The sequence below is a fragment of the Oreochromis niloticus genome, linkage group LG19 (assembly GCF_001858045.2).
Source record: "Oreochromis niloticus isolate F11D_XX linkage group LG19, O_niloticus_UMD_NMBU, whole genome shotgun sequence".
Classification (NCBI taxonomy): domain Eukaryota; kingdom Metazoa; phylum Chordata; class Actinopteri; order Cichliformes; family Cichlidae; genus Oreochromis; species Oreochromis niloticus.
The window spans coordinates 23,868,437-23,884,061 of NC_031983.2; the positions used below are offsets into that span (position 1 = coordinate 23,868,437).

The following is a 15,625-nucleotide window of genomic DNA, read 5'->3' on the forward strand; positions in this document are numbered from 1 at the left end:
CAAATCTCTGTTGGGTTTAGTCCAAATAAGGATCTTTTACTAAAATATGCCCCTAATATTGCTGTAAGCTATATACATCACTGAAATCATTCCAAATTGCATAGAGTGTGACAACATCCTGCACATATCTGTGACATGGCAGCAGCTTACAAAATATGACATAGTCCTGGGACTAAGAACAAGCTGGTTTTATAGAAACTACAAAGTCTAGACTGTAGGTCAAGGTGGATTTGCCCTGATGATGATACACCTGTTGGTCAGGATTGTTTTGTTCTTGTGCCAAAACCTAATTAAACTTTTCCCATTGCACAGTCACATAATAATATCACTATGTATTATGTCCACAATCCCTGAAGATTATTCAAATAGCAGTGCAATGGTTTCTCTGAGCACCTATGACATCAAGCTGTTTTCTTCATTTCCTGCTGGTTCACTGGATTTGATTTCAGCTGCTAAAGCAGAATGTCCCCTCACTACCACTTCATTAAGCTGCTGATTTTACATTCATATTAGGTTCATATTTGTAAATGAACTAGTTAAAGATCAATTTGATGGTGACTGAATCACAGAAACAGGAGCAAACAGATTTCAAATGCATTATACATTTTATTAATAGGCTTGTTGTGTTGTTATAATGAAACTCTGCTCTCCTGGCATCTTTGAAAGTCTCAATTCCCTCAGTCATTTTCCAAGCCTGAATGGGCATCACAGCAGGTTATTTGCTCTAAGCAGTGTCTTTAAATGCAGACAGTTAATGACAGCAGGTCAATAATGTGTTATTTGCATTCCCTGGCTGCTGTGCCTTAAAAGCTAATAATGACATTATGACCAGGGAAATCTCAAATGATCAGCATCAACCCACCACACACCTTCTCAGATCATTTCACCTTAAATAATCCAGGAAGTCAGATAAATTCTCTTAGGTGAGTATGCAGCGCATACTGTGTTTGGTAACACTGAGACTGACAGGCAAAGTCCAACTGGGGACCAGCTAAAAGCTGAGGCTTAGGTTGTTCTTTTTGTAGGATTCCTTGGTCTTGTGAAAACTGTTGATGAGCAAAATCTAGCCCAGATTGAAAACACGGCTAGTAGTGTTCTTGGAGACCTTCAATTCACCAGCCTGTCATTGTGAGATGACGAGGAAAGGGGAGGCAGGAGAAAAATGAATCTGAATGAAACAAGGTGTGTTAAGAGACACTGAAGATAGGCAAGAAGGGAACAGTAGATAAAGCGTTTCAGTGAAAGGGAGCATTGACTTGCTATGAAAAGATGGCTACCCGTCACCCTGGTTCTGCCGGAGGTTTGTTCCTGTTAAAAGGGGATTTTTCTTTCCCACTGTCTCCAAGTGCTCGCTCTTGTGCTTGGTCATGTGATTGTCTGGGTTTTCTCTGTATTATTGTATAGTCTTTACCTTGCAATATAAAGAACCTTGAGATGAATGTTCCTGTGATTCAGCCCCAGAAAAATACAAAATTGAAACTAGAGAATTTGGATCGTTTGGCTTTTGTGTAGGTAGGCAAGAGAGAAGTGATACTCCCTAAAGGATAAGTGGAATACCAATATGTTTGTTATCAATGTAGAAAAGAAAGAGTCATTAATTTTCTGAACATCACTTACAGCAAGACCATGTTTTCAAAGCACACTCTCAGAGACTATATTGTTCACTCTAGAGGGCATATAATGCATGTAAGAACCAAAAATCGGGCATGCATGATATCCTGCATTAAGTCTGTAATGCAGCACATACATGAATCTGTGCCCAAACAGATTCATAGACATGCATTCAAACACACCCACACTCTTACTCCCACAGAAGGCAAACACATAGCATGGCTTCCAGACTGTGTGTTTAGAAAGGCAAACAGCTTGTAGGGACAACTGGCCGCAAAAAATGAAAGAAAAGAGACAAATAATGTGCATTAAGTCATTGCAGAGATTATAATGTCACTCGGGAGCTGCAGCCCTGCACAAACACCCTGCTGTGCTCTATTTCAATAATTTTCCATAAACCAATCTAATCTCCCTCCCTCCTACACTGTGCTTTAAGAAGATTTTATAGGCTTTTGTTTGAGAAGCAGATAATTCCTTATAAATCATAATAGCGCTCCCTGAATTGTAAAAGGTTTCTCAGCTTAGTGGCATGATTGGTTCACCGCAAGTATGCATGATAACACCTGTATTGTTTGCGATGGACTTCAGATGGCCTTATTTCAGACCACACAACACAAAGTTATTTTCACACAGACATATATCTGACATGTACGATATGAAGTGTGATTCGTCACCTCATGTGTTCTTCCTAATTAAAATAGTCCTTAGAAGTATATTGCAATTGAACTTTGGTGACCTTTTCATTTTTGGTTTCTTACATACTTCTCTTTTTTTTGTCCAGGCTAATTCTTCACCTTGCACTTTGAGTGTGAATGTGTGGCCTTGAGATATTTCCAAGGGACCATATGGCACAATACCGCACAATATAGGTAAGATTTGCTCTCGTTTTGTCAAATTTTGTGTTGGAGACAGAATTAGTTTTAGTCCTTGACCTTTCTTTTTCCAGCACACATACAAAATGAGGGCAGGATATTCACTATTCAAAAGATATTTAATCGAATAAATATTATGGAAATTTAAGAAAGACCCGATAGTGTTTCTTTTTATAGTGTATGTAACCTTTCTCTCTAGGAATAATGCCTAAAAAAGATTAAACCCTATAGTTTCTTTCAGTGAATTAGCAGCTATGTCAACATATTCAACTGTCTCATTAAATGTATAGCTCACTGTCATCAAGTGAAACCTCTTTTCTTTCATTTGCATTAAATCCGTTCCCACATACAGCTGTTACCCCATACCCAAATGCCCTGAGTAGGAAATCCCAATTTGACTCCTACCAGACTCTTACAGCCATTAGTGAGCATTTCTTTTCTTCAAAGTCTTGAAGTAAAGTGAAACAGTCAAAATATATCCTAAAAATTTTTATAACAGATGTGGAGAACATAAACAAGTCAAACAGTCTAATAACACTGCCTTCTGCATATTAGGCCTTGCATTTTATTTAGTCATTGCAGGCACAAAGTATTCCAGTTTTCACCTGTCGAGTACAAAGCCTGTCTTAGCTGCCAAAAAGGTGAATTAATGGACTTAAAAGTGTTGCGTTCTTGCACAATTAACCACCTACCAAAATGTGTGTGCTATATTTCTGTTTTTGCAGAGTAATTTTTAGTATGGTCTGTCGGTGAAAAGGTTTAATAACTACATTAACATCATATTGATGATCTAAAGTGACGCACCAGCAATTTTACACACACGGGTCATTGCTCGTACTATTACTGCTGCTCACTTTGTGAAAATAGTTGCATAATATCTTCAGTGACTCAGCAGGGAGCTTTTCAAAGTTTGAAAGAGAAAACCCTGATGATTTCTGAATTCAGAGACAAATGCCTACAAAGTAAATGCAAGGTGGGTAAATACATAAGCAGTGAAATGATATTATTTGGATACATTGTGGGAAATATTCCACCAATTTTGCATGTCAGAGTACATCTACTGAGGAAATTATTAGCCTGCATTTGAAAACAATTGAATATCTTCCGAGACCCTGCAGAACTTTGACAAAATTACTCAATAGATAAACAATCCTATTGGCAGTGTGTTCATTAATGTGTTTTACAGAAACATTCACAATAGCAAAGGAGAAACCATTCAGCTTTGCTCCAAATCAGTCTCAAGGTTGCCTGTGTTACATTTTTGTCACACACCTACCTATTCATCTCTATTTTCTTGTCTGAAGTCCCTGTGAAATATGAATACAAAAATGGGCAATAACTGTCTGTTTCCAGTGAAACTACGACAGTCCCGCTCCTGACAGAACAATGTTGACACAATACTATTCTGGGGCTTTCAGCGTTATCACATAATCTTGATCAGCAGATGGAGGTGCCCACTTGTTCAAATTTATATTCGAGTTACAGGGTGATGCACAAATCACTCAAAGAGTTATCTGGAGTGATTTTTGGATTGACAGACTTGGAATTATCATAGAAACGAATGTTAAGAAAGCCAATGTTAAGGATGCCAATATCGTGCCTATACAGTTTTGCAAAGAAGAATGGGCAAGGATTTCAGTCTCTAGATGTGCAAAGCTGGTAGAGACATACCCTAAAAGACTGGCAGCTGTAATTGCAGCAAAAAGTGGTTCTACAAAGTATTGACTCAGGGGGCTGAATAATTACGCACACCCTACTTTTCAGTTATTTATTTGTAAAAAATGTTTGGAATCATGTATGATTTTCGTTCCACTTCTCACGTGTACACCACTTTGTATTGGTCTTTCACGTGGAATCCCAATAAAATTGATTCATGTTTGTGGCTGTAATGTGACAAAATGTGGAAAAGTTCAAGGGGGCCGAATACTTTTGCAAGCCACTGTAGCTTGTAAGCAAAGTGTTACCTATGACAGGCTACTAAGTAACTGTTTAAATCTATAGTAATAGTACTTTATGTTTCATGGACTATGATATCAGTGGTTTCTATAATTTCTTCAGCCTTCATTGGGGTTATTTTTGCCTTATTTCTTGTATATATGCTAAAGTTAGTGTTCCAGGTTGCTTTTTATTGCCCAAGTAGGTATCAATCTACTCAAAAATCACACAAGAATGTTCTCCAAATGTTAAATTCCTTTAAAGGTTAACTTCCTGACCAACCCAAACAGTTATACAACTGACTGAGAAGGATTACTTAGAAGGACTTGGAACAGGGACGTAACTGAAAATTAGTGCATTTAGACAGTTTAGTGATACACTGACTAAATACTCTTAATATAGCATTTTAGTTTGTATTTGTATATTTGACAACTCAAAGCATTTCTCAGTTTAGGACATATTTGTCCTTTCTTTTACTTACTTACAGAGCTTTTTTTCTTTTTTTAATTATAGTCATGCAGCACTTTAACAAGGCGAAAGTGCAAATATCTTGCACAATGCGATTCTATAAATGTACCGAAAAAACTGACAGTGTGCATACTATGAACCATTTGTAGCTGTCTGATGAGTCGTTAAATGCAGAGACCCATTTATTCCACCTATACATCTGAATATAACATTAAAAGTATGAAGAGGTTGCAGGTGCAGCAGAGTGTGATGATGATTATGGGTGCGATTCTATGATTATAAATGCCTCCAAATGAGGCTTCTGCTGTGAAAGTGATGTCACTGAGCATCAGTCTGGAGCCTCTGTGAAAGCTGTCCTACTTTCTTGATGCACACTTTAAATCCATCATGATATGCAGGAGATTCAATGCGATGCTCTTGTGCTTTTGACGCTTTATTCTGGTTCACTCAGAAGGAAATGAAGCTCATGAAAAAAATAGAGATATTAGAAGACATGCAGAATTATTTTCACTTTTTCTATTTTTAGATCATTACTTTCACCATTTGGCCTCAGTCTTAGTAAGCCCTGCAATGAAACAAAGCAATGCTTACATTCAGGGCTGCGGGTGATTTGTTTTCATCCAAAGTACGTCCAGCTTAGAGCATACAGTACTTGAAGAGAATGGGTTTGTGTCTGGTTTTTGTTGGCACTGAAAGAATCAAACTGTTACAAATCATTTGAAGCTGGTACTTTGGCTCTGACACACCTTTCTTATACATCTAACACAGGCTCAGATTGGACGGATTTAATATAGTGTAATGTGATTGTATTAATGCCCATAATACAAAGTGCAGTAGTACAAGATGATTCATAGGTGTCTTTTGTGACGTGGAAGATGGTGCGTCACATATTTTCATTAATATCTTTTTTTTGGGTGAAAAGGAAACTCCTGAGGCTGAGAAGATAAGCCACAGATAGATGAAGACATATTTTTAGACCTCACTGAGTGAAAGCTTGTTAAATCATTTTTGACCAACAGTAAGGGGAGCCGACAAGCTCTGACTCAGTAATTGCATTCCTCTTTGGAATGTCTCTGGAAATCCATCATGCATTGTTTCTGTTCATTCCCTTCTTCATCCCAGGATTCCAAGAACACTGAAATGTTAATGGAAACTGTTGGCACACATGCTACAGATGTTAACTTTCAAATTACTGGAACCTTGCTATAGTTAGATAACATCTACATTTTCTCCTGTCTTAATTGCAATGTGCTGAAAATTAATTATCTGATAAGTAAGTAAGATGAACAAATGTACACTAAGTATCACAACCTCAAAGCTGTAATTTATAATGAATATTCTATATAAACTTTAAGCCCAGTGAACATGTGCATTGTGAAAGAAAGCAGTCATCACCCAAATCCACATGCCTACTAATCCCTGTACAGCACTTCTTAGCACTCTAAGAGTATATCTCCTATCTTTTTATAGGAGTCTTTGCTTTGCAAGTTTAACGTTTTGGATAACTCACAACAGTGACGAGCAGCAAATGTAGCATCTAAAATGGTAGATGTTTTCCATGTTCTTTGTTGCTAGCTTAGCATACAAGAGGCATAGGGAAATGTGGCTGACCTGGGTTTGTCAACAATCTAATGCTCACTAAAACAGCCCGCTGAAACATAAAAATCACACAAAAAGAAAAGTCTGTCAGATTTATTTGCTGTTCTCTAACATGTTAAGATTGGCATGCTCTTATAATGTAAGTTAGCTAAGCTGACGTTTGCTATTGTGAATTGACGGTTTTAAGTGGTTTGTTACAAGAAATGCAAATATGTTTGGAAAACAACCTATCAAAGGAGCTTTGATTTGATGAATCCTCTTGAAAATTAGAGAAAGAAGCCTCTGTTTCTTCCCATGCTCCCTAGGAAAACCCAACCACTCATTATTTCTGCCTGAAAATATGATATGCCATGACAGAGTAGATTTTGTCACAGTTAGGTTGTCAGGATTGAATCTGTTCACAGACTAAAATTCAAAACATGTCTGATACAATGTCGTCTGCTGCTACAGTCACAGATGTTACACAGAAGTACTGAATGGATGAAAACAGGTGCTCATCATCATCAGTGTGTAAAATTAAAATTTAAATCAATTTGATCTTGTAAAATAATGCACTCTATCTACTAAGTGCCATAGCAGTACACCTATTTTACAGTTCCTGGAAATTGTCCATGTTTGGCTCTTTCTTCTACCATTCAAAGTACAAATCAAGGCTTCTAGCTTGAAAAAAAACCTCCTCTCACATACTTGGTGTGAACACACTCTGAGTGTTTGTGTCTTGCAGCTGAGCGGCCACATGCATGGGCAGGAAGAAAGAGGCAGGTGTGATGACAGGAGGGAGGGCTGGTGGTAGAGAGGGGGGGTTGGGGTGATCAGGAAATGGTGTAGGGAAATCTAATTTATTTTTCATACGCTGCTGAGATGGAATGTCATATATCATGCTATGCAGCAATTTTGTGCCCGTCCCAGGCTCAAAAAAGATGAAAGAAAAGTGATCAAAGATACCGAGGGAGAAGTCAGCTGCTGGAGTTGCTATGGGATCCACTTCCAGTGAGAACAATATAAACTGTGTTGAATTACTCATCCAGTATACTGTCGCTATTGGTTTTTAGTGTGGCACAACTCACTTCAAACATCAATGTTCGAAACTTCAACAATCTAACATCCTTCGGGTGAAGCAGACACATTTTCTTAGATAGTGGATTTCTTATACCCCAAGCAGTGCTTTTACATTTTATTGCATAATCAGAGATAAAAAGATTGAATGAAAATTGGACTAATCTACAGACAGAATGAACTAGAGGTGTTAAAGAAACATCTGCACTGCCTTTTGATCGAAGCTAAAAAAAAAAAAAAGAAAGAGAGTGGCTTACCCCACTGTATAAAGGGTTTTATTTAGACCACAGACTATATATAAATAAGGCCATGTTTAATGGTCATCAGGCGGTGGCTCTTGGCATTGCAAACACAGCCTGAATATGCTGGCCACTTCTATTGTATTGAAATCTGAAGACTGTGGAGTGCATTTGAGTAAAGTCAACTCATGGTCTTTCTCAGCAAACTAATTTGAAATGATCTGAGCTTTGAGCTTCGCCACATGTCAAGAAAATATTCCCACACCATTACACCACCAGCAGCAGCCTTTGAGAAAAGACAGGACTGATCCATGTTCGTTATGTCAAATTCTGACCCTACCAGTTTGAATTTTGTTGCAAAAATCAAGTTTCAACAGACTAGGCAATGTTTCTCCAATCTTCTGTTGTCCAATTTTGTTGAGCCTGAGTAACTTATAGCCTGCGTTTCTTATAACTGACAAGAGTGTTCAGTTATAAGAAAGACCGGCCTTCCACTGGTGGAGCCCATCTGCTTCAGGGTTTTATATGCTGCGAGGTTAAAGATGCTCATCTGCATACCCTGATAGTAATAAGTATATCCGAGTCTCTGTTGCTTTCCCATCAGCTTGAAAGAGTCTGACCATTCTCCTTTGACCTCTGGGATCAACAAGGCACTTTATTTCCAGAGAACTGCTTCTCACTGGATATTTTCACTATTACAGCCAATTCTCTGTAAACCCTAGAGGTGGTTCTGTAGGCAAGTAGATTGTAGATCAGCACTTTCTGAGTTGCTTAGACCAGCTTGTCTGGCAGTAACAACCATGCCACGTTCAAAGTCACTCAAATCCCCTTTCTTTCCCATTCTGATTCTGCTCAGTTTGCACTTCAGCAGGTCCTCTTGACCATGTCTACATAACTAAATGCACTGAGTTGCTTCCATAAGATTTCCTAATTAAATATTTCTGTTAACAAGCAGCTGAACAGTAACAGTAACACGTGTACCTAATGAAGTGGCAAGTGAGTGTGGATAAGTTTATGGCAAATCTGGTGTTCTCCTTGTTTGATCCTAAGTAAATACATTCCTTATGAGGTGACAGTCTATTTCACATGTTCAGTTTTGTAAGTACTAAATCCCATTGAAAAAAAATAAGATAAAATTCACCATTTGAAAGTCCCTTGGGTTCCCACATCATGTCTGATTTCAAAAGGCCCAGGTGATGATAGCCAAAACATTCAGCTCAAAGCTTTCAGGTGAAATTTCAATAACCATATGGTGACCTTACAGTGGTACAACTTTATTCTGTGGTTTAGATACAAACTCTTCTTTATGTATGAAGATCACTTGATTTTAAGGCTAAGACATGGAGTGAGTGAGTTTAAAACAAACCAAATGAAACCCTTTCCCATAAACTGAGAAAATGTAATGGCAGTAAGTGATTAAAATGGACAAGGAAAAACCTTTTCCTCGTTTCAGCCACACACATTGTTTCTATCACAAACCACTTTCGATAATTCTGCAAAGCTGCTGTTGTTTTTAGATTAATTATTAAACCATTGATGCTTCTGAGAGCTTTCAAATCTCCAAACATATCAAGGAATTGGCTGTGAATGTTGGCTTATATGGCTTTTAGGGCTCCTTTACTGTGTATCCTTTATATGCTTTTTTTTGTTGTTGTTGTTGGCCTGGGTTTGTTTTTTTTTTTGTTTTTTTTGCTAGCTTGGTCTGCTATAAAACCATTCTGCAAAGTAATCATTTTCTATACAGATCTAACCCTATTTTCCCCCAACTTCCAGGAGACCACAATAGTAGCTCAAATGCGATACTGACCACTCTTTATGAAGTTGAATGACCCATCATCGATATTAACATAGTAAAAAAAACACAATACAACCACCCATGCCACTCCTTTTCAATTACTTTGGTTTATATCTACTTGCAGCTCCTTATTGATTGGCTGCAGCATTCCTCTTTCTAACCTTTTTCTTTTTTTTCTGCTTTGAGAATTTTCTCTGCCTTACTACACTCCAGAGATCAACCAATTACAGTATCTATATCAGGCTTAGAAGCTCTTTCCACTTCACTGGCGCCATGGAAAATGTTCTGATCTGCCCCATGTTCCACATTATGATTTCCAAAGGAGATATCAAGATACATATAGAGTATAGAGCATACAGCATCTTCACTGCAAGAAATGTCCTTTTTGCAGGCCATTTGTTCTCTCATGCTTAGTTTTTTTCTTCCCCCCCTCTGATGTAATTTGCTAGTGGGTGTGTTATTATCTTCAAACAAACAGCTGATATGCATTTTGAACAAGCGTAATGTTACCCCACTGCCAGATACGGTACATCAGTCTAGTTTTCAATAGTACTAGATTAATTGATTGACTGTGATGCTTTTTTTTTTTTTTTTTTTTTTGCCCAACACAACACTATTGCAGATCTAATTATCAAGGAACAACACTCAGCAAACCCACACAGCTCTTGTCTTTTGCTTTATGAAGATGAATAGAAACTAAATTAGTGAGGACTGTGGGTGGGTGTAACACTTGTTTTATCCCTATTCATTCTTTTCATTACTACATTCTGTCGCCTTCGACATTGCCCATGTCTGGTGCAACAAAATAAAAGTCTTTGAGTCTGTTTCAGAGCAACATGAATTTAATGAGCTCAAAGGTTTGCATTACTGATGGGGTTTTGCTTTAAAGTGGACCTAATAAGCTTTTACATATTTTCTGCAAAATACAGTATATCCTCTCACAATGGTTGCTGCTCCTATTAAACATGGAAAGACTTTATCCAAATATTGACATCAGTGTATGCCATTATAGGGGAAAATGTCAGGCTTCAGACTGTTTTAAATGCTTGATTTCATACACGTTTTTTCCCTCCTTGAATCTGTTTGATGTTGTCAGAGGGAATATCCCTAATGTGGCGATTTGAGCATAGAAACTAAATCCACCTGGTGTTCAAATCTTTTTTTTTGTGGCATGCAACCAGGTGAAAACTGGCTTTAAAGTAAAGTGAAATTAGAGGGGAGCTTAAAAAGCTTGTTTTAGGCAGTGGATGAACTGAAGGGCTTAACCAAGGCCAAATAAAAACTATTTGTGAATCATGCAAAGTAACTATAGTAAAGTCCAAAAATAAAATGTGAAATTGAAAACATGTCTCCTTTAAGATCTGTTGATTTCAAAGTATCATCTTTATATTCTGATTCAGATTACTGATGAGTGTTTTGGTATGTCACCTTTGGTAATTAAAAAAGATGTGTGAGATCAGACTACAGGCACAGATCTCATTTGTCAACCTCAAATTTTTCATTTTTCACAAGTCAGTTCAATGTTTAGGTTCGAGGATCTTTGTGAAATTTGGATAAATAATTAAGCGGCATCAGTGCTGTCTTGGAGATATCACATTTTAATTGAAAGCATGCGTAACAAACCAGAACCAATGACTTTTTAAGACAAGTGTTTACAAGAAATACACCATTGAGTTGTATCATGGGAAATGTAAGTTCCAGTGTTCTTGAGTTTAACACAGTCTCATTAAAGAGAAATTGTGTTTTCTTTTAAAGTGTTTTGGTTTTTGCTTCTTAAAATTCAGAAGCAGAAAAAAGTTGATGAAAAATAAAGTTTCCAAGTTGAATTTTTGTGAAATAAAGTTCATCCACATTGTGGCTGATTGGTGTAGTTGTTATTGTCGTTATGAAGACATCGGCAAGTGCAGCTTCAAGTGACGCCTTTGAAAATCCAGAGCACAAAACGCGTTCTTGTGTTTAACAACGGATGTAATTATCATCACTGAAAGGAAGTCATTAAAACCAGAAAAATGTGATGCAGAGTGACCTGACTGTTCTTCAGTTTAGTCCTGGAAAACCCTTCAGTGCATTTGAAATGACCCTTTAACACAATTACTGCTGCATGCCTCTAAATTGGAGTTTGCAGCAGTGCTTCATGATACAGGTAGTCATAATATACAGAAACTTGGTTCTAAAATATTTACAAAATACCTATTTCAAGCTGGAAGTTGATCTAAACTTATTATTTATGTTGTTAAAAATTCAAAATCTCCAAACGTTTCCAACATTATTTTCTCGTCCTTTAGTCGCAGCAGGGGTCACGAAGCTCAGTCAAGGTGAAGTTATAAACCCAGTTTTAGTTTAATACAGCAGGTCTTCTTACTTGATCAAAGCAGATGAATATTATTATTGCAGCATTCAACTGGAACAACAACAAGAATATTTCTTTATCGCTTGATGTAATTGCTTATTACCACGGGATTACTTTGTGTTTTATTGATGTGATCTCGTGTGATAATTAATGAGATTCAGTCCACAAATGAAACCCTCTGCAGCAGCACCCATCAGCTGAAGAACTTTGAATGAAACTAGGCCATCTCTGTTGCTCGAACCTGTTGCACACATTGAAGATTTTCTGAAAAAGAAGAGAATTAATCAACGCTAAGTTTTTGATCCCACTCCCTATTCAGTGTGAGAAACCCCCCGGAGCTCAGCTAATGCTGTTAAAATTTGCACAAGCGGGCATGTGCTTTTGTCAGATGTGTTTTTCTGACTTTGGAGAGGAAGAAAAGTTGTTTTCCTGTTTAACACAGAGTCAAAAGGCAGAAGTGCTCAATCCTGATAAGAAAGAGCATCTTTTTTGTGATACTGTATCATTATTTTTTCCTCTATAAATCATTTGCAGTTTCACTTTGTGAACTTTCTTCTTTTTCCTGGTGCTGTCCCTCACCTGTCTCCCCTCTGTGATTAGCTTTCACTTTCAGTACAACATCAAGTGTAGGGCTTTTGTGGACAAGTATGTAGACAGAAATATGGTAGTCCAACATGTTTCATTGCTTCTCATTGCATCATGGTTTCTGCATTATTTTTATGCTTTGGAAATGTTTTGAGAGGAAATCATGAGTCCAAGGTCTTCTTTTATCCTCCCTGAACACGTTTTCACAAGTGCGTGGGAAAAATTGAGCACTTTTTCAAAAAGTCTCTGATTGAAATGACAGACAGAATAAAAAGAACTAACTGGTGACAAATCCTCTTTAGTGTATGAGGCCAGATGTCTCTTATAGTGCTGGAAAATATATTGTACAGTTATCAGAGTCTATAAGATTCAAATGCACTGAGGACAAGAAATAAACCAACACAGAAAATCGAATCTAATTTAAATCTGAAAGGATGAAGAGAAGAAACACCACGAACACTTAACTACAAACATAATTCACAGGTGACATGTCGTAGGCAAAGATTTTAAAAGTTAGTAAGATTTTTTTCTCTTTAAAGTGAAGAAAGAATTGTTCCAGATCATTAATACTGTTAAAACATTTCAAGGACTCCTTTAAAAAGAGAACAATAAGATACAAAAGCTAGAGTTTAGAGTCAAACTGCTTTACGTGGTGCAGGAGTATAGGATTTTTGAAGTACTGTGCATCAGTGACATCCTTCTGAGGGTACCTTGTCAAAGGAAGCAGTGAGCATCCAGCAAGGATCGATAAATGGATTTCAGGAGGCCTCCAGACTGAGTTTGACAGTACACACACTGCTCTCTCTGACACTTGCTTTGAATGTTGTATTTCAATCAATATACTTTACTGAATGGGCGTCTATGGTCAGCACAATCATCCCAACGAGCCTATTGAGCCACAGCATGCATTATGTGCTCTGCGGCTGTAGTCCTAAAACACAATTTTCATACTGATACTAATGGTGCATGTGAATTATCATTAGTCAGACCTTAAAGGATTATACCATTTGAACTATGATGGTAATGCAATCGTTAAAAAAAGTTTATGAATCTGTTAGGCCAGACTTTATTTTGAAATGGTTATTTCCAGACATGTTTTCTGAACTGATGCTGTGATGCAACACAGGAGGAAGAGAATGTAGTGTGGGGAGAGCTGAATTAGAAATTTAACTCTAACAGATGACACCAACAGAACAAAAGAAAATAAATAAAAAAAAAAAAAATAGCAGAGTTGTGCCTCTGCCTTTGCTACCTCCAGTATCACAAGTGGATTATATACTGGTGACACCACAAAGCCTACAGAGTTCAGAGGTGGGAAGATTCTGAAAAGTATTTATCTTCAAGCCTCCTATAATTTTCCTGCTACCGTTTATTTATTTATTTGGATATATATGCGCACAAGCCTTCACTGATGGAAGATGACAACAAGAGGCATCAGCATCTGTGACAGGGACGTTCACTATATCACTATACAGAATATGCAGCAAAGTGCATCTCACATCAAAGGGACGATTCTCCAAATTGCTGCCTGCTTTAATCATACGTCACTTTGATTTCTTTTATTATCTTTTATTATTGCTGATACTAATTAAAATGGACTCTTATCAGACTTTGAAAGGAAATCACATATTGAATAAGAAACAGGAAACAAAAGTTAATCCTTTTATTGTAGCAGGAATATTGGCTTTCTGAATCTCATGCAGATTATTTTGATTTGATGGGAATCTATTCTAGCAGCTCATCTTCAAATACATTTGAAACATCCTTCATTCTCCCTACAATAGAAGATTCACATCAGACATGTTCCTGTTTGACAAAAAGCTGGCTGACAGCTGACTGATTACTTTTGCGCCCTTCATATTCTCCCCCGGTTGTGTACCTCTGTCCCAGGCATATTTCTCTTCAATGAGTTCTACCTGTCAGCCATTTTGCAAACATGTAGACTCATTGTATATGAGGGACCCTATTTCAAGCCTCTTGTCTCTCATTCAGCAAGCTTAAGCTTTTTAACACATGCAGTATGAATTATATAACAATTCCCCATATGGACAGTCTTCTGAATAGCCACATATTTTGCTGGCATGAGTGTTTGCAAGCCACAAATGGAGACTAATCACCTCGTATCATATCTGTCAACAGACTGATTAGCTTTCTCTCAGTCTGAGGATACGCTTGGGTTAAATTTATATTTGCTTACAGTTCTTGGTATTTGTTTTATCCTTCTTGCAGTGGCAGATGGGTGGAGTTCTTTAGAGTTTTCCATGTTGGGTAAAGTTTGGATTACAGATGGCAGCATTAATTCCTCTTGCAAACACTTTCCCTCTGACTGTCTAGACATTTCATGTGCTTGCATTGTTTGAGCAGGTCAGCCAAAATAAGTAAAGTTTCCACTTCCCTTACTGTGAGGTCACTAGGTCAGATAAGGTAACCCTATGAGATCTAAGCCAATGTCAGTGATGACCCCAATTTGAACCCTGCACTCAATCCTTAGGGTAAGGACTAGGGATGGAGGCAGCATTGATGATAACTCGGACTTCAGAGATCAAACAATGGAAAATAAAAACTTGCAACTGATGTTAAATAACAAATTACACAGGCCACTGAGACTGGCAAGTGCTACATTATTTGTCAATTGGCCAATAGTAGTTAATAAGGTCAATATACTTGTTCATATCAGTGTATGATTGGAATGTCTGAGTTAATTTCTGATCATTTCAGACTTTACAGCTGCTGGAAGATTTTGTATGAGAAAAAAAAAATATATATATAACATTTGACTTTGTGGGCAACACAGTCTAAATCCCCAAACTCAGACATAGCAAAACATCACCTGTTCAGTTTAGCTTTTGCAGCAACAGATTACCCTCGCTATGTTATGCTCTTCCTTCTACTTTCAAAAGCTGGGTCCCCAGACTGACACACACAATATTTCATCTTATTAGAAAAAAAGAATACCTTAAGAGTTGTGGCATAGTAATCTTAATACACTGATTTAAAAGGAGATCACTCTGTAGTACAATTGCAAAGTTTTCAGGGCTTGTTTTAAAAATGAATTATCTTATCAGTCTACAGGATTTTGTTAAATACAAATCCTAATGGTCCTCAAGATTAACAG

General features: G+C 37.4%; 1 protein-coding gene across 3 annotated transcripts in view; it reads left to right on the plus strand.

Moving 5' to 3' along the window:
• LOC100711379 (leucine-rich repeat and fibronectin type-III domain-containing protein 2) overlaps positions 1-15,625 on the plus strand; it is a 127,813-nt gene that overhangs the window by 91,317 nt on the left and 20,871 nt on the right. For 2 of the 3 annotated variants that reach the window (XM_019349130.2, XM_019349131.2), the window contains one exon: positions 2,393-2,480. The exons of the other annotated variant lie outside the window; for it this stretch is intronic. The gene's annotated coding sequence lies outside the window, so the exon portion shown is untranslated. The remainder of the gene's footprint in view (positions 1-2,392; positions 2,481-15,625) is intronic. 3 annotated transcript variants of the gene reach the window in all.